The 24,196-nt window shown below is 42.1% G+C and overlaps 1 long non-coding RNA gene and 1 pseudogene across 1 annotated transcript in view; one reads left to right on the forward strand and one right to left on the reverse strand.

Annotated features, from left to right (window-relative positions):
• Window positions 1–24,196, forward strand: part of LOC139356612 (uncharacterized) — a 38,918-nt gene that overhangs the window by 5,382 nt on the left and 9,340 nt on the right. The gene's annotated exons all lie outside the window — the stretch shown is intronic.
• Window positions 10,672–11,044, reverse strand: LOC105484830 (non-histone chromosomal protein HMG-17 pseudogene; annotated as a pseudogene).

Genomic DNA, 24,196 nt, shown 5'->3' on the forward strand with positions numbered 1-24,196 from the left:
GGCCTGAAGTACAAGGGCATATGGGTGTGGGTGGTGAAAGTAGGGTTTCCTTTAGAAAAACTCCTATACAATGGGGCATCAATATTTCAGGGAAGCCGCATTCTCCATAGAAGTTCTTGGTAAGGGGAGGTACTGGTAGTACAGCGGCATAGAGGAGGTGCAGAGAGTGTGAAAGGGGGTAAGAGAACAGTAAAAAGAAAAATATGACAAGGGAGGGCCATGGGAATCTACGATTCTAGTTACTTTCCTCACGGTCGTTGCTTGAAGAGCAGGTGCAGATCCTCTAGAGGTTCACAGGAATAGCTAGTGTTGTCTCCTGGATTTTTGGATTCCTTTGGCAGTATCCAGTGTTTGACTCGAGTGTGATGTATCCAAGACTCCACTCCAGACATTTTAACCATGGTTGGGGTAGATAAAATGACTTTGTAGGGTTATCCCAGGATGTGTCTAGGGATGGGGAATTAGAGGGAAGGGACTTGACTAATACCATGTAACCAGGGTGGAATAATTCCTTTCCCTCCTCTTGGGGACAGGTTCCCTGTAATGTTTTAAGAGCTTGTTGATATTTGGCTAAGGAGGTGATGTCTGCAAATAAGTTGGCCATCTCTCGGTCAAGCACAAGGTCATTGGTTAGGAAGGGCTGTCCCTACAGCATCTCGTATGGGCTAAGTCCTGCTTTCTGAGGAGAGTTTCAGATTCTTAGTAAGGCTATAGGCAACAGAGCAGGCCATGCAAGGTGGGTTTCTTGGATTAGCTTTTTTAGATATCATTTGAGTGTTTCATTCATTTTCTCGACTTTTCCTCAGGATCGTGGCCTCCAGGTGCAGTGTAAGTGATGTTGTATGCCTAATGCCTAGGATACTCCCTGGGTTACTGCAGCCTTGAAAGCGGGGCCATTGTCACTCTGTAAGCCTTGGGGAAGTCTGAATCTGGGAATTATTTCATGAATTAGTGCCTTTATTATCTCTTGGGCCTTTTCTGTTCTACAAGGAAAAGCCTCCAACCAACCAGTGAAAATGTCTACCCAGACTAGTAGATACTGAAATCCCTGAGATTTGGGCATGTGGGTAAAATCTAGTTGTCAATCTTCTCCTAGGTAATGGCCTGTTCTTTGTTCTCCTGAAGGAGCTTGGCAATAAAAGCAGGGGATTATTTCTTTGGCACACTTCATAGGCCCTGACTATCTGCTTGATAGTTTTGAAAAGGCCTGGTACAGTAAATAATGATTTGGCCATCTGATGGGTGCTATCAATGCCTAAGTGAAAGGTCTGGTGAAGCGTTTTAAGCAATTTCCCTTGGTTAGCTGCAGGCAAAAGTATTTTTCCTTCTTCAGTGGCTAGCCATCCTGAGGGGAGGAAACTATGTTCTTGTGGGGTTCCCCATTCTATTTCTTCTTCTGAGTACTGGGGCTTGGTTTCCCGGAGGGGGTTACCCCACACTAGGGGTCCTTCTATAAGCATTTCTAATGGAGGATCCTGCCTTGTGGCTCTTTTGGCTTCAATATCAGCTTGGCAGTTCTCTTTTATTTCCCTTTCCTTTCCTTTCTGATGACCCCGGCAGTGTAAAACTGCCACCTCTTTAGGTTTCTGTACAGCCAATAATAATCTCCTAATGGCTTCCTGATGTTTGATAGGCGTTCACTCAGAAGTTAGGAATTCCCTTTCTCTCCACATTTCTGCATGGGCATGGAGGACTAGGTAAGTATACTTAGACTCTGTATATATATTTACCCTTTTTCCTTCTAATTCTAGTGTATAATGGCTGCTGCTTTTGCTAGGATGTCTCCCCTAACAAAGGAGTGGGGCTTTCAGGCAAAATTAGAAAGGCATAAGAAAAGAGTAAAGTTCCCCAGTCATGACTTAGTGTCTTGGAGAGGTATTTAGTGACTGCCTGTCCTAGGACCCCTCAGACAGTGACAGATCTAGAGGACAGTTGTCTGGGACAGGAGAGTAAGACTGAGAAGGCTGCACCAGTATCCAAGAGACAGTTAACCCCTTGGCCCTCAATGGTCAAGCATACCCGGCGCTCCGTGAGGGTGATTGCATGGGCTGGCATTTGTCCTGGGCACCCTTGGTCCTGCTGCTGGATCAGCTAGTTAGTGGATTCTGACTCAGAGGACCTTGATCCCCTGGGGCAGTGGGTCTTCCAGTGAGTCCCTTGACATAAGGGGCATGGATGAGGGGTGGCTTATTTCCATTTGGACAATGTTTTTAAAAGTGTCCTTGTAGACCACTCGGGAAGCAAGCCCTATTAGGCATTCAATTTGCCCAGCCTTTCCCTTTTTCAGAGCCTCCAAAGTCAGCTTGCCTGAGGGCCCTGACTAAAGCGGTGGCTTTATTTTTTTTTTCCCGTTTGTCTCGTTCCACCTGCTCCTTCTGATCTCTGTTATAAAAAACAGAGGTTGCCAAGTTCAATAGGGTTTTTAAGTTTTGCTCCAGGCCTAAGGCAGACTTTTGAAGTTTTTTCTAAAGTCTGCAACTGACTGAGTGATAAACTTATCCTTTAAGATTAGTTGGCCTGGCCGGGCGCGGTGGCTCAAGCCTGTAATCCCAGCACTTTGGGAGGCCGAGACAGGCGGATCATGAGGTCAGGAGATCGAGACCATCCTGGCTAACACGGTGAAACCCCGTCTCTACTAAAAAATACAAAAAACTAGCCGGGCGAAGTGGCGGGTGCCTGTAGTCCCAGCTACTGGGGAGGCTGAGGCAGGAGAATGGCGTGAACCCGAGAGGAGGAGCTTGCAGTGGGCTGAGATCCGGCCACTGCACTCCAGCCTGGGTGACAGAGCAAGACTCCGTCTCAAAAAAAAAAAAAAAAAAAAAGATTAGTTGGCCTTCAGTAGAGTCAGGTGACAGAGGGTGTGATTACTCAATGCCTCCCTTAGTCTCTCCAGAAAGGCAGTAGGATTTTCTTCCTTTCCCTGTGTTATGGTGGACATCATTGAATAATTTATAGGTTTCTTTCTAGTTTTCCTTAGTCCTTCTAGCACACAAGTTAGCAAATGTCTGCAGCACCAATCTCCATGTTCTGATTCTGCGTCCCAATGAGGGTCTACACTGGGAACTGCCTGCTGGCCTGTGGGGAATTGTTCGCTTTCTTCTGTTGTCATCCTATTATTGACCTGACTGAGATACCAGAGATTGCCAAACTCTGGGGCTGCAGTTATGGTGGCACTTCTCTCATTTGGGGTTAGTGTCTGATCTAGCAGTAACATTATATCTCTCCATGTCAGATCAAAGGATTGTCCTAATCCTTGTAAAACATCAGTATAGCCATCAGGGTTATCTGAGAATTTACCTAGGTCTTTTAATTTGCTTCAAATCTAAGAGGGAAAAAGGTACATACACTCTTACTGGGCCGAATTCTCTAGAATACATCTTAGGGACATTTTTGCCCTGTAGGGAACGTTTCCCATCTGAAAAAAGAACATAGGGATGCCAGCACCGCTAGTCATTTTCCGATGAGCATTAGTCCTAGAGCATCCTCTGTGGTCCTAATGCTTATTCCTTTCCAGGTGCAAAACCACTCATGGACCTCTGCTTATCGGATTAGCTACGCTCACTGATGTAGCTGTCAAAACACCTGTTTTCCTGCCTTTCTTGACCACGAAGAAAGGGGTATGGCTGCTGGATTCTAGTGGCCCTTTACCAGCGTGCCCAACATTGCCTTTATGCTCAGGAGTGAGTTCTAGAGCTGGGCTGGGTTCCTATTTCTAACAACCCAGCTGCCTCATCAAGAGGCAGTCCCATAAACAACAGTTGTTATGCAAATTTGTTTCTGAGCAGGTGGAGGTAACATTTTGAGTCAGGATTGAGATAGGTTTTTTTGATTCTGTAAGTATTTTAAGGCTTGGCTGAGTTCAAACAGCTTGCACGTTTGAGCAGACCAATTATTAGGCAATTTTCCTAACTCTGCTTCTACAAGAGTTTCCCTATCAATTACTGAATACCCATTGTGTGTGTGTGTGTGTGTGTGTGTGTGTGTGTGTGTGTGTGTGTGTGTTTCAGTCTCACCCTGGAGGAACCATCTATCATCCTGTCCTGAAGGGAGTTTCTCCTAGGTCTGGTCAGACCTTTGTATGGTAATTAAGATTTAAATCCCCTGTTAGGAAATCTGCTGGGTTAAGGAAATTTTCAGTGGTTAATGCTAAGTCATCTTTTTCTAACAGAATGGCCCCATACTTTAAGTTTTTTGAGTTAGTAAGCTACCTTTCTGCTTTTTTTACTTAGGATAATTCTGAACTGGTGAGATGTACTCACAGTGAGGTTTCCTCTAAAAGCTATTTTTCTACTTTCTTCTGTTAGCAAAGCAGTAGCCGCTACCGATTGAATGCATATGGGCCATCCGTGGGTTACTGGGTTAAAGGATTTTTGGTAGGAATGCTACGGGTTGTCAGTGGTCTCAGTGTTTTCAGGCTACGCCCTTGCTTACACTGACAACAAGTTGGTATTGGAGTGTTATAGGGTCCCAGAGAAGACCTTCAATTATCAATTATAGGTTTTAAATTTACCTTGGCTTTTAAAGGAATAGTGTACACTGTTTTTTCTTTAACTACTTGTATATCTCTCTCTTTCTCTCTCTCTTTGACTTTCTGTCTCTCTCTCTCTCTCTCTGACTCCCTCTTTGCCTCTGTCTCTCTGTCTCTCACTCCTCTCTTTGACTCCCTCTTTTTCTCTCTGTCTCTTCCTCTCTCTCTTTCTCTTTTTGTAGATGGATTTTGGGAACACAGCAGAAGGACGTTCGCTTATTGCCCCCATTTGCCACTATAGGAATATGTGCCTCTCTTTTATGTACTCAATTTGCTTTCATCCCGATCTGTTGTCATAGACCCAGTTCCAGTTGTTAAAGTACTGTGTCAACAGTTCTAAGGCCCTGGACAAGGAGCCAAGGCTTGGAGATTGTATTGCGGGGGGGGGGGGGGGTGGGGGGGTTGGGGGTGGTAATCTGGGTAGAAATGGGGGAGGAGAGCATCTTACACAATGGGAGAGCAATCCTCCTAGCTGTCAGGCCTCAGAGCCCAAGCTAAGCCATCATATCCCCTGTGACCTGCATGTATACATCCAGATGGCCTGAAGCAACTGAAGATCCACAAAAGAAGTGAAAATAGCCTTAACTGATGACATTCCACCATTGTGATTTGTCCCTGCCCTACCCTAACTGAAAAGATATATTCTCCCCCGCCCTTAAAGGCACTTTGTAATATTCTCCCCATGCCCTTAAGAAGGCACTTTGTATGCCTATCCCAAACCTGTAAGAACTAATAATCCCACCACCCTTTGCTGACTCCTTTTTTGGACTCAGTCCAACTGCACCCAGGTAAAATAAACAGTCTTGTTGCTCACACAAAGTGTTTGGTGGTCTCTTCACACAGACACGTGAGACATTTGGTGCTGAAGACCTGTGTCAGCAGGACTCCTTTGGGAGACCAGTCCCTGTCCTCACCCTCACTCTGTGAAGATATCCACCTGTGACCTTGGGTCCTCAGACCAACCAGCCCAAGGAACATCTCACCAATTTTAAATCCGGTAAGTGGCCTCTTTTTACTCTCTTCTCCAACCTTTCACTATCCCTCAACCTCTTTCTCCTTTCAATCTTGGTGTCACCCTTCAATCTCTCCCTTCTCTTAATTTCAATTCCTTTCATTTTCTGGTAGAGACAAAGGAGACACATTTTATCTGTGGACCCAAAACTCCAGCGCTGGTCATGGACTCGGGAAGGCAGCCTTCCCTTGGTGTTTAATCATTGTGGGGATGCCTGCCTGATTATTCACCCACATTGCATTGGTGTCTGATCTCCGCGAGGATGCCTGCCTTGGTTATTCACCCACATTCCCTTGGTGGCGAGTCAATTGCGGGGATGCCTGCTTAGGCTGCTCATCCACATTGCAGCCCAGGGCTGCTCACCCCACCCCTTCTCTCCGTGTCTACACCCCTTTTCCACTTTCCTGGGGGGCAAGCACCTCCCACCCCTTCTGTGTCTCTACACTTCTCTTTAAACTTTCCTGCTTCACTACGGGCAACCTTCCACCCTCCATTCCTCCCTCTTCTCCCTTAGTCTGTGTTCTCAAAAACTTAAAACCTCTTCAACTCACACCTGACCTAAAACCTAAACACCTTATTTTCTTCTTCAACACCGCTTGGCCCCAATACAAACTCGACAATGGTTCTAAATGGCCAGAAAACAGCACTTTTGATTTCTCCATCCTACGAGACCTAGATAGTTTTTGTTGAAAAATGGGCAAATGATCTGAGATGCCTGACGTCCAGGCATTCTTTTACACATTGGTCCCTCCCTAGTCTCTGCTCCCAGTGTGACTCATCCCAAATCTTTCTTCTTTCTCTCCTGTGTTCCTTCAGTCTCCACCCCAAGCTCTGAGTTCTTTGACTCCTTCTTTTCTATGAACTCATCTGACCTCTCCCCTTCTCCCCAGGCCTCTCCTCACCAGGCCAACCCAGGTCCCAATTCTTCCTCAGCCTCTGCTCCCCCACCCTATAATCCTTCTATCACCTCCCCTCCTTACACCCGGTCTGGCTTACAGTTTCATTCTGCGACTAGCCCTCCCCTACGTGCCCAACAATTTTCTCTTAGAGAGGTGGTTGGAGCTGAAGGTATAGTCAGGGTACATTCGGGGTACATGTGCCTTTTTCTCTATCAGACCTTTCCCAAATCAGCCAGTGTTTAGGCTCTTTCTCATCAGACCCCACTAAATATATACAGGAATTCCAATATCTAACTCAGTCCTACAATTTACCTGGAGTGACTTAAATGTCATCCTAACTTCTACCTTCTCTCCAGATGAACGGGAAAGAGTTTTTTCTCTAGCCCAATCTCACACTGACAACTGCCGGCTCCATGAACCAGACCTCCAGGAAGACATTAGAGCAGTCCCTAGAGAGGATCCCCAATGGAACTATCAGGCAGATTCCCCAGGTATAGGTAGGTGAGATTACATGATTTCCTGCCTAGTTGAAGGGCTTAAAAAAGCAGCGTACAAAGCTGTTAATTATGACAAGCCTAAAGAAACTACCCAAGGTAGAGACAAAAACCCAGCCCAGTTCATGGCCTGCTTAGCAGCAACCCTTAGACGCTTTACCGTTCGCTCCCAACATTAGAAAAAGCTTCAAAAATTAGATTCTGGCCCTCAAACCCCACAACAGGACTTAATTAACCTTGCCTTCAAGGTGTACAATAATAGAGTAGAGGCAGCCAAGTATCAATGTATTTCTGAGTTACAATTCCTTTCCTCCACTGTGAGAGAAATCCCAGCCACATCTCCAGCACACAAGAACTCCAAACGCCTTAACCACAGTTGCCAGCAGTTCCTCCAGAACCTCCTCCCCCAGGAGCTTGCTACAAGTGCCAGAAATCTGGCCACTGGGCAAAGGAATGCCTGCAGCCCTGGATTCCTCCTAAGCCAGGTCCCATCTGTGTGGGACCCCACTGGAAATCGGACTGTCTAACTCCCCGGACAGCCACTCCCAGAGCCCCTGGAACTCTGACCCAAGGCTCTCTGACTGACTCCCCAGATCTTCTTGGCTTAGTGGCTGAAGACTGACACTGCCTGATCCCCTCAGAAGCCTCCTGGACCATCACGGACACTTTGGGTAACTCTTACAGTGGAGGGTAAGTTCGTCCCCTTCTTAATCAATATGGAGGCTACCAACTACATATTACCTTCTTTTCAAGGGGCTGTTTCCCTTGCCTCCATAACTGTTGTAGGTATTGACGGCCAGGCTTCTAAACCTCTTAAAACTCCCCAACTCTGGTGCCAACTTGGACAACATTCTTTAATGCACTCCTTTTTAGTTATCCCCACCTGCCCAGCTCCCTTATTAGGTGGAGATATTTTAACTAAATTATCTGCTTCCCTGAGTATTCCTGGGTTATAGTCACACCTCATTGCTGCCTTTTGCCCCAGTTCAAAGCCTCCTTCTCATCCTCTCCTTGTATCTCCCCACCTTAATCCACAAGTATAGGATACCGCTACTTCCTCCTTGGTGACAGATGATGCACCCCTTATCATCCCATTAAAACCTAATCACCCTTGCCCCGCTCAATGCCAATATCCCATCCCACAGCAAGCTTTAAAAGGATTAAAGCCTGTTATTACTTGCCTGTTACAGCATGGCCTTTTAAAGCCTATAAACTCTCCTTACAATTCCCCCATTTTACCTGTCTAAAAACCGGACAAGACTTACAAGTTAGTTCAGGGTCTGCGCCTTATCAACCAAATTGTCTTGCCTAAGCACTCCGTGGTGCCAAACCCATATACTCTCCTATCTTCAATACTTCTCTCCACAACCCCTCCATAACCCATTATTCTGTTCTGGATCTCAAACATGCTTTCTTTTCTATTCCTTTGCACCTTTCATCCCAACCTCTCTTTGCTTTCACTTGGACTGACCTTGATACCCATTAGGCTCAGCAAATTACCTGGGCTGTAGTGCTGCAAGGCTTTGCAGACCTCCCCCCTTACTTCAGTCAAGCCCAGATTTCTTTGTCATCTGTTACCTATCTTGGCATAATTATTCCTGAAAACACATGTGCTCTCCCTGCTGATCATGTCTGGCTAATCTCCCAAACACCCAGCCCTTCTACAAAACAACTCTTTTCCTTCCTGGGCATGGTTAGGTACTTCCGCCTTTGGATACCTTGTTTTACCATCCTGACTAAACCATTATGTCAACTCACAAAAGCAAATCTAGCTGACCCCATAGATCCTAAATCCTTCACCATTCTTCTTTCTGTTCTTTAAAAACAGCCCTAGAAGATGCCCCCACGCTGGCTTTCCCTAACTTATCCCAACCCTTTTCATTACACACAGCCAAAGCACAGGGCTCTGCGGTCAAATTTCTTACACAAGAGCCAGGACTGTGCCCTGTAGCCTTTCTGTCCAAACAACTTGACCTTACTGTTTTAGGCTGGCCCCCAACCCCATGACATATCTCTCTGATCCACCTGACATTCACTCCATTTCCCCGTATTTCCTTCTTTCATGTTCCTCACCCTGATCACACTTGGTTGGTTTATTGATGGCCATTCCACCAGGCCTAATCACTACTCACCAGCAAAAGGCAGGCTATGCTATAGCATCTTCCACATCTATCATTGAGGCTACCACTTTGCACCTCTCCACTACCTCTCAGCAAGCCAAACTCATTGCCTTAACTCAAGCCCTCATTCTTGCAAAGCAATTACGTGTCAATATTTATACTGACTCTAAGTATGCCTTCCATATCCTACATGGATATGCTACATATTCATGTATTATCCTACATATCCATGCTGTTATATGGGCTGAAAGAGCTTTCCTCACTACTCAAGGGTCTTTCATCATTAATGCCTCTTTAATAAAAACTCTTCTCAAGGCCACTTTACTTCCAAAGGAAGCTGGAGTCATGCACTGCAAGGGCCACCAAAAGGCATCAGATCCCATCGCTCAGGGAAATGCTTATGCTGATAAGGTAGCTAAAGAAGCAGCTAGCATTCCAACTTCCGTCCCTCATGGCCAGTTTTTCTCCTTCTAATTGGTCATTCCTATTTACTCTCCTACTGAAGTTTCCACTTATCAATCTCTTCCCACACAAGGCAAATGGTTCTTGGACCAAGGAAAATATCTCCTTCCAGCCTCACAGGCCCATTCTATTCTGTCATCATTTCATAACCTCTTCCATGTAGGTTACAAGCTGTTAGCCCGCCTCTTAAAACCTCTAATTTCCTTTCCATCATGAATATCTATTCCCAATCCCCTAATCCTCCACTCTTGACTCCCTCTTGGAGTGGATAGATGATCTTTGCTGACAGGACACACTCCAACACTTTCACTCTGATGAAGTCCTGTTCTTTACTGTTATACTCGCTCTTACTCTCATTCCTGTTCTTATGCCACCCTCAACCTCTCCCCAGCTATCTCCACCACACTATCAATCTCACTCACTCTCTCCTAGACATTTCTTTTTTTTTTTCCAAGTCAAGCTGTATCCAGCTTTATTAAAGATACTTTCCATAAACAATCATGATATTTCAGGCAGAACATGGGCAGACAATTGTTAACAGTATACAACAACTTTCAAACTCCCTTCTTCAATGGACTACCAAAAATCAGAAAGCCACTATAAAACCCAATGAAGTCTTCATCTGATGCTCTGAACAGGGAAAGTTTAGAGTGACGGTTGACATTTCATATTTAGCATGTTGTTTAACAACTTTTCACAAGCCGACCCTGACTTTCAGGAAGTGAAATGAAAATGGCAGAATGTGTCTGAAGATCCACAATCTAGAAATGGAACCACTGCTGTTTTGACAGGTGCTATCTCAGTGGCATCACTGGAAAGTCTAGATTGCCTGACACATTGGTAACCAATGACTGGGGGTCAGGTCCCAACAGATGTCTGGGCTTTAGGGAGTTAAGTCTATGCTGAAAGATGGAAAGAGAGAAGAGGACATAAAAACAAATTTGTTTTTCCATACCACAAGGCTTTTGTGCCAACGTGGCCATGTGTGTCAAACTCAGGGAATCCCTCCTACTGGGAACCAAGAGGAAGTCTCTCAAAACTAGAAGGGAAAGGTGTTTTCTCCACATCAATCCAGCTGTGGAGACATTCTATTAGTGACATATGCCCCTTCCCCCAAAAACAACAATGAAGTGTTCTGTGTGCTAAGCTTAAAAAAAAAAGTAAAACAAAATTCTGCATTTTTATAAAACTTGATAAAAAATAGTATTTCAAACTGTACAGTCACCAGAAGTACACAGTTATCAAAAATGCACACTTCACTTGGCATCTCCAGCATCTTCAGCTTTCTGTGCCTGGTCTGTTTTGGCATCTCCATTTTCTGCAGGGTTATCCCCTTCCTTGCCAGCATCAGCTTTTCCCTTTTTCCCTTTGGGTACCTTCTCTCCCTTCTTTGCAGGGGCCTTTTTAGGCTTGGGCTCTGGCTTTGGAGGAGCAGGTTTAGCAGACAACCTCGTGGATCTTCTCTGTGGTTCATGCTTCACCTTGGCTTTATCTCCTTTAGCATCCCCTTCAGCCTTTCTCTTGGGCATGGTGGTGATGGCGGCGGGATGTAGGTGCTGGATGCAGGATGCAGCGCACGCGGGCTTTGGTCGGTCCGAGGGTCGTTCTTGCCTCTTCTTCTTCACACTGCTCCTCTCCTAGCCATTTCTAATCCTTCTTTAACAAACAGTCGCTGGCTTTGCATTTCTTTTTCCTCCATAATCGCTGAGGCCTCAATTTACTCCCTGCTGAAAAAGGAGGACTCTGTATATTTTTAAATGAAGAGTGTTGTTTTTACCTAAATCCATCTGGCCTGGTATATGACAACATAAAAAAACCTCAAGGATAGAGCTCAAAAACTCATCAACCAAGCAAATAATTATGAACCCCCTTGGCCACTCTCTAATTGGATATTCTGGCTCCTCCCAATTCTTAGTCCTTTAATACCTGTTTTTCTCCTTCTCTTATTCAGACCTTGTGTCTTTTGTTTAGTTTCTCAATTCATACAAAACCACATCCAGGCCCTCACCAATAATTCTATGTGACAAATGCTCCTTCTAACAACCCCACAATATCACTCCTTACCCCAAAATCTTTCTTCAGTTTAATCTCTCCCACTCTAGGTTCCCATGCTGCTCCTAGTCCCACTTGAAGCAGCCCTGAGAAACATCACCCATTATCTCTTCATACCACCCCCAAAAATTTTTGCTGCCCCAACACTTCACCACTACTTTGTTTTGTTTTTCTTATTAATATATGAAGACAGGAATGTCAGGCCTCTGAGCCCAAGCTAAGCCATCATATCCTGTGACCTGCATGTATACATCTAGACGGCCTGAAGCAACTGAAGATCCACAAAAGAAGTGAAAATAGCCTTAACTGATGACATTCCACCATTGTGATTTGTTCCTGCCCTACCCTAACTGAAAAGATATATTCTCCCCCACCCTTAAGAAGATACTTTGTAATATTCTCTCCCTGCCCTTAAGAAGGTACTTTGTATGCCTATCCCAAACCTATAAGAACTAGTGATAATCCCACCATCCTTTGCTGACTCCTTTTTTGGACTCAGCCCACCTGCACCCAGGTGAAATAAACAGCCTTGTTGCTCACACAAAGCCTGTTTGGTGGTCTCTTTACACGGACACATGAGACACTAGCCATTTACAAACTTGGGACTCTGGCAAGGGTGGTGGGGAATGGGTCCCACATAACTGCTCGTGTTGAGAGCTGTTTGCCTAAATTGGGGTAAGACTCCCTGGGTTCATAGCCTAGTTGCTTAAGGACACAGCATAGAGCTTCCTTAGATCCCTTTGGAGATACAACTTGCTCTAATACTTGGAGAGGAAACGAAAGTCTGAAGCATTAGTACCTAGGAGGCAGGGATTGGAGGAAGTAGATTCAGAGGTAAGGAGAATTTTGGGGCTACACTTTCAAGAAAGTCATGGTCAGGACCCAGGAGGTATGGGTCAGAAGGAGAGGTAGGGGTGCACACATGGGCGACTGTTGAGTAGAGACTTCTGGCTGTGCCATGATCTTAACTGGCCAATGCCAGTTCAGTATGACAGCTTTCAGCCTCTAGTTGGCCCTTGGCTTCCCCCAGGAAATTGTGAAAGTGGAAGCTATTTCCAGGCAGACCAATGTTCCCAACCCAGAAGGGTTGGGGGTTGTTAGAAAGCCTTTTTCCAGGAAGCCTCACACTTGAGTCTTAAGTCCAGCGGCCATGCTAATCATTTTTAACCGGCTGACAGGTGCCCAGTATTTTCCTCCAATTCTAAGGAAGGATAGGACAGAATAGCAAGTGAAAGTGGTACAATATTACTCACTGCTTTGGAGAATCCCCTTATGGTTGCCACCAAATGTTGCAGGTGGGTCTTTGTTCTGCACATGTATTTTTTACATCCATAGAATGTGTAATGATCAAGTCAGGGTATTTGGGGTACTCATCATCTTGAGTATTTCTCATTTCTATGTATTGGTAACATTTCAAATCCTCTCTTCTAGCTACTTTGAAATGTATAGTGCATTGTTGCCAACTATAGGCACCCTACTGTGCAAGAGAATACTGGGGCTTATTTGTTCTATCTAACTATATGTTTGTACCAGTTAACAAATCTCTCTTTATCCTCCCTCCCACCCACACACTCTTCTTAGCCTTTGTTATCTATCATTCTTTTCTCTCTCTTGAGGAGATCAATTTTTTAAACTCCCATATATGAGTGAGAACAAGAGGTATCTGTCTTTCTGTGCCTAAGTTATTTCATTTAACATGATGACCTCTAGTTCCATCCATGTTGCTGCAAATGACATAATTTCATTCTTTCTTATGGTCAAATCACATTTGACTTGTATATGTGATATATATGCATGTATATGCATATATATGTGTGTGTATATACATACATACACACATATATAAATATACATATATATGCATATGTGTATATCACATTTTCTATATTCATTCATCTATTGTTGATGATTCTATATCTTTGATTCTATATATGTTGATTCTATATCTTTGCTATTGTGAATAGCACTGCTATAAACATGCAAGTGCAGGCATTCCTTTGATATAGAGACTTTTCCTTTGGACAGATATCCTGTAGTGGGATTGCCAGATCATATGGTAGTTCTACTTTTAGTTTTGTGAGAAATCCTGATACTGTTTTCCATAGTGGTTGTACTAATTTACATTCCCAGTAACAGTGTATAAGATTTTCCTTTTCTCCACATCCGCATCAGCATCAGTTATTTTTTGTAATTTTATTAATAGCCATTCTCATGGGGTTAAGATGATATTTCATTGTGGCTTTGATTTGCATTTCCCTGATGCTTAGTGATGTTGAGCATTTTCCCATATACCTGCTGGCCATTTGTATGTCTTTTTATTTTTTAATTTAATTTAATTTTTTTTTTTTGAGACAGAGTCTCTTTCTGAACCCAGGCTGGAGTGCAGTGGCAGGATCATAACTCACTGTAACCTCAAACTCCTGGGCTCAAGTGATCCTCCTGTCTCAGCCTCCTGAGTAGCTGGGACTACAGGTGTGCACCACCATGCCTGGCTAATTTTTTAAATTTTTGTGGAGACAGGGTCTCGCTATATTTCTCAGACTGGTCTTGAACTCCTGACCTCAAGTAATCCTCCTGCCTTGGCATCCCAAAATGCTAGGATTACAGATGTGAGCCACCATGCCCAGCCTGTATGTCTTCTTTTGAGAAATATGTATTCATGTCGTTTGCCCACTTTTAAATGAGATTATTATTATTTTTTTTTATTATTGCTGAGTTGTTTGACATTCCTGTATATTCTGGCTATTAGTCCCTTGTCAGATAAATAGTTTGCAAATATTTTCTCCCATTCAGTAAGTTGTCTCTTCACTCTGTTGATTGTTCCCTTTGCTGTGCAGAAGCTTTTTAGTTTAATATAGTCCCATTTGTCTATTTTTGTTATAGTTTCTGTGCTTTTGAGGTCTTAGCCATAAAATCTTTGCTAGACTCATATCTTAAAATATTTTCTCTATGTTTTTTCCTAGCGGTTTTATAGTTTTGGGTCTTATGTTTACAGTTTTAATCCATCTTCAGTTGATTTTTGTGTATGGGGAGAGAAAGGGGTCCAGTTTCATTCTTCTGCATACAAATATCCAATTTTCCCAGTACCATTTATTGAAGAGGGTATCTTTCCCCCAGTGTATGCTCTTGAAGCTTTTACTGAAAATCAGTTGGCTGTGAATGTGTGGATTTATTTCTGGACTGTCTATTCTGTTCCATCGGTCTGTGTGTCTGTTTTTATACCAGTGCCTCAATCTCCCAAGCAGCTGGGATTACAAGCACCTGCCATTATGCCCAGCACATTCTTTTGTGTGTGTTTTTAGTAGAGATGGGGTTTTGCCATGTTGGCCAGGTTTGTCTTGAACTTCTGACCTCAAGTGATCCACCCACCTTGGCCTCCCAAGGTGCTGGGATTACAGGCGTGAACCACCACACCCAGCCCTTTTTACTGTTTTTGACTTAAAGTTTGTTTTATCTAAGTATAGCTACTGCTTGCTTTTGGTTTCCATTTACATGGAATATCTTTTTCCATTCCTTTGAGTGTAGATGTGTCGTCTTTCTTGTAAGCACCATTTGGTTGGATTATGTTTTTTTATCCATTCAGCCAGTCTATATTTTTTAAGTGGAGAATTTAATGCATTCATATTCAAGGTTATTATTGATATGTGAGGTTTGTTACTGTCATATTGTTAATTATTTTCTGGTTGTTTTGTATATTCTTTGTTCTTTTCTTCTCTCTTATTGATAGTAATTGTGGTTTTATGGTTTACTGTAGTGGTACCACTTAAATCCTTTCTCTTCCTCATTTATGTGTTTGGTTTACCAGTGAGTTTTATACTTTTGTGTGTTTTTATGATGGTAAATATTCTTTCACTTCCAAGTTCAGGACTCCCTTGGGCATTTCTTGTAGCATTGGTCTTGTGGCGTGTTCCCTCAGAATTTACTTGTCTGAGAAAGTCTGTTTCTCTTTCATTTATGAATTTTGCTGGATGTAGTATCCCTGGGTGGCAGGTTTTTTCTCCCAGCACTTTGAATATGTTATCCCATTCTCTCCTGGCCTGCAAGGTTTTGATGTGAGTTTCTTTGTAGGTGACTAGATACTTTTCTCTTGCTGTTTTTGGTGTTCTATGGTTTGTTTTGACTTTAAACAGTTTAATCATAATATGCCATGGAGAAGATATTTTTCAATTATGTTTGTTAGGGAATCTTTGGGCCTTCTCTATCTGGTTATCTGTATCTCTTGCTAGATTTGGGAAGTTTTCAACTAATATTTTGTTAAATAGGTTTTCTCACCCTTTGTTTTCTCTTCACTCTCAGGGACAGTGGTAATTTGAATATTTGTTCACTTTATATTGTCCCAAATGTTACAAAGGCTCTGCACATTCTTTCTAATTTTTTCTTTATTTTTATCACCTGGATTAGTTCAAAAGACTTGTCTTCAAGTTCTGAGATTCTTTCTTCTGCTTGATCTAGACTATTGAAGCTTTCAAATGTATTTTGTATTTAATTCAATGAATTATTCAGTTCCAGAATAAAAAAACCAAAAACCTCTCTCTTTGGTAAAGTTCTCATTCATATCCTGAATTGTTTTTCTTATTTCTGTGTATTGTTTTTCAGAATTATCTGATATCTCTCTGAGCTCCTTTAAAATCTGTATTTTGAATTATTTATCTGGGATTTCATAATTTATTTTTGATTAGGATCTGCTGTTGGAGATTTATTGTGTTCCTTTGGAGGTGTCAGATTCCTTTACTTTTTTTTTTTAATGTGAAAACAAACAGTCCAAGAAAACACTTAGAGTCCTTTACTTTTTCATGTTTCCTGTGTCTTTACATTGACATCTGTGCACCTAGTGTAACAGTTGCTTATTCCAATTTTTTTGTATTTGCTTTCATAAAGGAGTACTTATTCCTGAAGATTTATGTGTTTTTGGTGGGTAGGGCACTTTGGCTTTGATTTTGAGTGAGTGCACTAGTATAATCTTTCTATGGTTTTTTCCAGTTGTAAATAGTGTCAGTGGTATCTGTGATTTCCTCAGTGACTTAGGGTGCCGTTATTAGTGGAGGCTGTGGTGAAGTTTTTGCTAGGGACTAGGATGCCAGGTGGGCTAGCCTTTGGGCCCCAGTTTTGGGAGCAGAGGGCTGAGCATGCTGTCCTTTGTTCCCAGGGCAGCTTATGCTAGCATTAGTGTTAGTGGGTCCAGGGAGGCTGACTACTGGGCCTCCAGGTGGCTTGCTCTGATGCCAGTAGAGACAGTGGGGGACTGGGCATGTTGACAGGTTTTTGGGCCCCTAGGCAGAGAGGGTAATGTGGGTGGTGGCAGTAGCAGTAGAGGAACAACTCACTGAAACCCAAGTAGTCTGTGCTGGTGTTGGTGGTGACTGTGACAGGTTAAGTGGGCCAGTTCCATAGCCCACTAGTGGCATGTGCAGGTAGGTACTATCTTTGGTAGTATTGACAGATTGTGTTGGCCTGACTTCAGATCCTGGGAGGAGTGTTCAAGTGCCAATGATGGTAGACTGGGCTGGGAGATCCCCAGGCCCCTGAATGGCATGCTCGAGTACTGGGGGGACTGGATTGGGCTAGTGGACTTGTACTCAAGTCCCTGAGTATTGCATTCAGGGGCCAGCTGTGATAGACAGGGGTGGGGTGGTCTCTAGGCCACCAGCGGAATCCTTAGGTGGGAGTAGTGGTGGCTGTGAACATTTCTCTAGTTCTTAGAGGAATGTGGAGCCCTGAGGGTCTCTCACCCTTTTACTGATGTGTGGGAGCTTATCTCAGCTCCTAGCTGATCCTGGCTGAGCAGACTGCCTTGCTTCCCTCTCTTTCTTTGCTTTTGGTGCTTCCTGTCACTTCTCTTTTGAATTACATTGTTCTCTCATAGATAATCTAGTTGATGTATGAATATCTACTTGTTACTTTGGCTCCTGTCCAGAGAAGAGGTGTGTTCTAGCTGCATCTAGTCAGCTAAATTGCACCCTTCCTTGCTGTAATTTTGTATCTTTTAACAAATCTCTCTATCCCTTCCTTTCCCCTACCCTTCCTAGCCTCTAGTATCCTCTGTTCTACTTTTTATTTCTATGAGATCAACTTTTTTTTTTTAGCTTTCATATATGAATGAGAACATGCAGGGTTTAACTTTCTGTTTCTAGCTTATTTCACTTAATGTAATGTTTGCCAGTTTCATCCATGTTGCTGCAAATGACAGGATTTCATTCTTTTATATAACTGAATAGTAATCCATTGTGTATACGTACTACATTTTCTTTATCCAGTTATATCTCGTTGGACACCCAGGTTGATTTTGTATCTTGGCTATTGTGAATAGTGCTGTAATAAACCTCAGGGTGCAGATGTCTCTCTGATATAATTATATCCTTTCTATTGGATAAATTCCTATTAGTGAGATTGCTGGATCATATGGGAATTCTATTTGTAGTTTTTTTTTGTTTGTTTGTTTTTGAGGAACCTCCATAGTGTTCTTCATAGTGGCTGTACTAGTTTATATTTCCACTAGCAGTGTATAGGAATTCCCTTTTCTCCACATCCTTGTCAGCATTTGTTATTTTTTGTCTTTTTGATAATAGCTAACCTAACGGGGGTGAGATGATACCTCGCTGTGGTTTTGATTTGCATTTCCTGGATGATTAGTGATGTTTAGCATTTTAAAAATATACGTGTTGGCCATTTATGTGTCTGCTCTTGAGAAGTGTCTGTTCAGGTCACTTGCCCATTTTTTTTTTTTGAGACAGAGTCTCGCTCTGTCCCCCAGGCTGGAGTGCAGTGGCCGGATCTCAGCTCACTGCAAGCTCTGCCTCCCGGGTTCACGCCATTCTCCTGCCTCAGCCTCCCGAGTAGCTGGGACTACAGGCGCCCGCCACGGCGCCCGGCTAGTTTTTTGTATTTTTTAGTAGAGACGGGGTTTCACCGTTTTAGCCAGGATGGTCTCGATCTCCTGACCTCATGATCCGCCCGTCTCAGCCTCCCAAAGTGCTGGGATTACAGGCTTGAGCCACCGAGCCTGGCCAACTTGCCCATTTTTTAATCAGATTGCTTTTTGATTGTTAAGATGTTTGAGTTCCTTGTATATTCTGGATATAAATTCCCTGTTGGATAAATAGTTTGAATATATTTCACCCATTCTGTAAGTTGTTTTTTCACTTTGTTGATTCCTTCTGTTGTTGTGCAAAAGCTTTTTGGTTTGGTAATCCCATTTGTTTATTTTTGCTTTTGCTGCCTGTGCTTTTAAGGTTTTATCCATAAAATCTTTTTCCAGACCAATGTCCTGAAGTGTTTCCCCTATGTTTTCTTCTAGTAGTTTTATTGTTGTATGTCTTACATTTAGGTCTTAGATCCAGTTTCAGTTGATTTTTGTACAGGGTGAGAGGTGGGAGTCTAGTTTCATTCTGCATATCGGTATCCAGTTTTCCTAGCATCACCTCTATTTTTCTGAGACAGAATCTCACTCTGTTGCCCAGGCTGGAGTGCAGTGGTGCAGTCACAACACATTGCAGCCTCGACTTCCCAGGCTCAAGCAAGGGAAGAGGTGAGATGTCACCTCAGCCTCCCAAAGTGCTGGGATTATAGATGTGAACCACTGGACCCAGCCCCCAGCATCATTTATTGAAGAGGCTGTCCCAGTGAGTGTTCTTGACATCTTCGTCAAAAATCAGTTGGCTGTAAATATGTGGATTAATTTCTGGGTTCTCTACTCTGTTCTATTGGTCTGTGTGTCTGTTTTTATGCAATACCATGCATTTTAGTTACTATAGCTGTGTAGTATATTTTGAGGTCTGGTATTGTGATATCTCCAGCATTGTTCTTTCTGCTCAGGATTGCTTTGGCCATTTGGAGTCTTTTGTGGTTCCACACAAATTTTAGAATTTTTTTTCTATTTCTGTAAAAAATGTCATTGGTATTTTCATAGGAATTGGATTGAATCTGTAGATTGTGTTGGGTAGTATTTTCATTTTAGTTATATAAATTATTCCATTCCATGAGGATGGGATGTCTTTCCATTTGTTTGTATCATCTTCAATTTCTTTATTTTAAATCAGCATTTTGTAGTTTTCTTGTGGAGGTTGTTCACCTTCTTGGTTAAATTTATTCCTAGGTATTTTATATTTTTTGCTATTGTAAATGGGATTGCCCTCTTGATTTCTTTTTCAGCTAGTTCACTGTTTGTGTATAGAGCTGCTACTGATTTTTGTATATTAAGTTTGTATCCTGCAATTTTACTGAATTCATTTATCAGTTCTAAGGGTTGTTTTGGGTAAACCCTTTAGGTTTTTCTATATATCAGAGTATGTCATCTGCAAACAGGGATAATTTGATTTCCTCATTTCCAATTTTGATACCTTTTATTTCTTTTTCTTGCCTGACTGCTCTGACTAGCACTTCTAGCACTATGTTGACTACAAATGGTGAGGGTAGGTATCTTTGTCCTGTTATAGTTCTTACAGAAAAATCTTCAAGCTTTTATCCATTCAGTAAGATATTAGTTGTGGATTTATCATATATGGCCTTTATTAGGTTGAGGTACTTTCATTTTATACCTAATTTATTAAGGGTTTTTATAATAAAGAAATGTTGAATTTTAGAAAAAGCTTTTTCTGCATCTATTGAGATTATCATAGTATTTTGTCTTTCATTCTATTGAAGTGATGGGTGACATTTGTTGATATGCATATTTTGAATCATCTTTGCATTCCTGGTATAAATCCCACTCAATCATGGGGTATTATGTTTTTGATGTGTTTTTAGATTTGATTTTCTAGTATTTTACTGAGGATTTTTGCATTTATGTTCACTAGAGGTATTGACCTGTTGTGTCCTTGTCTGGTGTTGGTATCAGGGTTATGCTGGCCTCATAGAATGAGTTAGGAAGAATTCCTTCTGATCTAATATTTTGGAATAGTTTGAGAATAATTGGTATTAATTCTTTAAAAGTTCAGTAGAATTAAGCAATGGAGCAATTGGTCCTGGACTTCTCTCTGTTGGAAGGATTTTTATTACTATTTGATTTCGTTGCTTGTTACTGATCTGCTTGTGTTTTCTGTTTCTTCTTGGTTCAATCTTAGTAAGTTGTATGTTTCCAGGAATGTGTCCATTTCCTTCAGATTCTCCAGTTTGTCAGCATATGATTCTTCACAATATTCTGTAATGATCTTTTGTATTTCTATGGTATACATTGTAATGTCTTCTTTTTTGTTTCTGATTTCATTTATTTGGGTTCTCTTTCTTTTCTCTTAGTCTATTAGATTTGTTTATCTAGATAGGTTTGTTAGTTTTGTTTATCTTTTCAAAAAATCAGCTTTTTGTTTCATTGATCATTTGTATTGTTATTGTTTTTCTAGTCTCAGTTTCATTGATTTTTGCCCTTATTTTTAATTTCTTTCTATTAATTTTGGGTTTGGTTTGTTCCTGCTTTTTTAGTTTTTTGAGGTGCATTGTTAGGTTGTTTGGGACCTTTTTAGTTTTTTGACGTACACATTTATTGTTATATACTTGCTTCTTAATACTGCTTTTGCTGTATCCTACAGGTTTTGGTATGTGTATTTGTATTTTTATTTTTTCCAGGAATTTAAAAATTTTACTCTTAATTTGTTTCTTCATCCATTGGTCATTCAGGAGCATGTTGTTAAATTTCCATTTATTTGTATAGTTTCCAAAGTTCCTGTTGGTGTTGATAACTACTTTTATTCCACTGTGGTCTGAGAAGATACTTAATATAATTTTGATTTTTAAAAATTTGTTGAGACTGTTTTGTGGCCTAATATATGGTCCATCCTGGAGAATGTTCCATGTTCTGATGAAAATAATGTGTATTCTGTAGCCATTGGATGAAAGGTTCTGTAAATATCTCTTAGGTCCATTAGGTCTATGGTGCAGTTTAAATCTGATGTTTCTTTGTTGATTTTCTGTCTAGATCATCTGTCCAGGAACAAGAGTTAAGTGTTGCAGTCCCCAGCTATTATTATATTAGGACCTATCTCTTCCTTTAGATCTAATAATTTTGCTTTATTTGTATTTGAGTGCTCCAGTGTTGGGTGCTTATATATTTACAACTGTTACATTGTCTCACTGAATTGATACCTTTGTTGTTATATAATGTCCTTCTTTATCTCTTTACAGCTTTTAACTTGAAGTCTGTTTTGTCTGATATAAGTATAGCTACTCATGCTCAAATATGGTTGCCATTTGCATGGAATATCTTTTTCCATCCCTCCTCTTTCAGTCTGTGTGTCTTTAAAGGTAAGGTGAGGTTCTTGTAAGCAGCATATGACTGGGTCTTGTGTTTTTATCCATGCAGCCAGTCTATGTGTGTGTGCATATATATATATATATATATAGAGAGAGAGAGAGAGAGAGAGAGAGCAACAGGGCTGTTTATTTCACCTGGGTGCAGGTGGGCTGAGTCTGAAAAGAGTCAGCAAGGGTGGTGGGATTATCATTAGTTCTTATAGGTTTTGGGATAAGTGGTGGAGTTATGAGCAATGTTTTGTAGGCAGGGGGTGGATCTCACAAAGTACATTCTCAAGGGTGGGGAGAATTACAAAGAACCTTTTTAAGGGTGGGGGAGATTACAAAGAATCTTCTTAAGAGTGGAGGAGATTACAACATACATTTATCAGTTAGGGTGGGGCAGAAAAAAATCACAATGGTGGAATGTCATCAGTTACAGCTATTTTCACTTCTTTTGTGGATCTTCAGTTGCTTCAGGCCATCTGGATATATACGTGCAATTCACAGGGGATATGATGGCTTAGCTTGGGCTCAGAGGCCTGACATTCCTGTCTTCTTATATTAATAAGAAAAGCAAAACAAAATAGTGAAGTGTTGGAGCAGCAAAAAATGTTGGGGGTGGTATGGAGAGATAATGCACGAGGCTTCTCAGGGCTGCTTCAAGTGGGATTAGGGGCGATGTGAGAACCTAGAGTGGGAGAGATTAAGCTGAAGGAAGATTTTATGGTAAGGGATGATACTGTGGATTTGTTAGAAGGAGCATTTGTCATATAGAATTATTGGTGAGGGCCTCAATGCAGTTTGTATGAATTGAGAAACTAAACAAAAGACACAAGGTCCAAATAAAAGAAGGAGAAAAATAGGTATTAAAGGACTAAGAATTGGGAGTACCCAGGATGTCCAATTAGAGAGTGTCCAAGGGGTTCAATGTTATTGTTTGCTTGATTGGTGAGTTTTTGGGCTCTATCCTTGAGTTTTTATACCAGGCCAGATTGATTTAGGTAAAAACAACACTCTTCATTTAAAAATATACAGAGTCCCATTTTTTTTTAGCAGTGAGTAAATCAGGGCCTCAGCGATTTTGGAGGAAAGAGAAATGCAAAGCCAGCAATTGTTTGTTGAAGAAGGATTAGAAATGGCTAGGAGAGAGTAAGTTTGATAGTGTGGTGGAGAAAGCTGGGGAGAGGTAGAGGGTGGCATAAGAACGGGAACCAGAATAAGAGTGAGTATAAAAGTAAAGAATAGGACTTCATCAGGGTGAAAGTATTGGAGTGTACTTTGTCACTGAAGATCTTCTATCCACTTAAAGAGAGACTTAAGGGTGGCAGTTTGAGGGAAACCCGGGTGCCACTGAATACCAAGAGCCTGAGAAACTGCTTGGGTGATTTGACTAGTAAAGGCCAGTCCATTATCAGACTGTAGAGAGGTGGGAAGGCCAAACTGAGGAATTATGTCTGACCGAAGGGAAGAAATGACTGTGGTGGCCTTCTCAGACCCTATGGGAAAGGCTGCTACCCATCCAGTGAAAGTGTCTACCCAGACCAGAGGTATTTGTTTCCTGACTCGAGGCATGTGAGTAAAGTCAATTTTCCAGTCCTGGGCGGGGCAAATCCCCAAGCTTGATGTGTAGGGAAGGAAGGGGGCCTGAACAATCCCTGAGTAGTAGTAAAATAGCAGATGGAACACTGACAATTGATTTCCTTGAGGATGGATTTCCATGATGGAAAGGAAATGAGAGGTTCTAAGAGGCAGGCTAGCAGCTTGTAACCTACATGGAAGACGCTATGAAATGGCAACGTAGAATGGGCCTGTGAGGCTGGAAGGAGATATTTTCCTTGGTCCAAGAACCATTTGCCTTGTGTGGGAAGAGATTGATATGTAGAAGTTTCAGTGGGGGAGTAGGTGGGAGTGACCAGATGAGAAGGAGAAAAACTGCCATGAGGGATAGAAGATGGATGCTAGCTGGTTTTTTAGCTATCATATCAGCATAAGCATTGCCCTGAGTGATGGGATCCAACACCTTTTGATGGCACTTGCAGTGAATGACTCCAGCTTCCTTTGGAAGTAAAGCGCCTTAAGAAGAGTTTTTATTAAAGAGGCATTAATGATGGAGGACCTTGAGTAGTAAGGAAACCTCTTTCTGTCCATATAACACCATGGTGATGCAGGATATGGAAGGCATATTTAGAGTCAGTATAAATATTGATGCCTAATTCCTTTGCAAGAGTGAGGGCTCGAGTTAAGGCAATGAGTTTGGCTTGCTGAGAGGTAGTGGAAGGGGGCAGAGTGGTAGCCTCAATGATAGATGTGGAAGATGCTATAGCATAGCCTGCCTTTGCTGGTGAGTGGCAATTAGGCCTGGTGGAACTGCCATCAATAAACCAAGTGCGATCAGAGTGAGGAAC

This window comes from Macaca nemestrina, chromosome 1 (genome assembly GCF_043159975.1).
Source record: "Macaca nemestrina isolate mMacNem1 chromosome 1, mMacNem.hap1, whole genome shotgun sequence".
NCBI classification, from domain to species: Eukaryota; Metazoa; Chordata; class Mammalia; order Primates; family Cercopithecidae; genus Macaca; species Macaca nemestrina.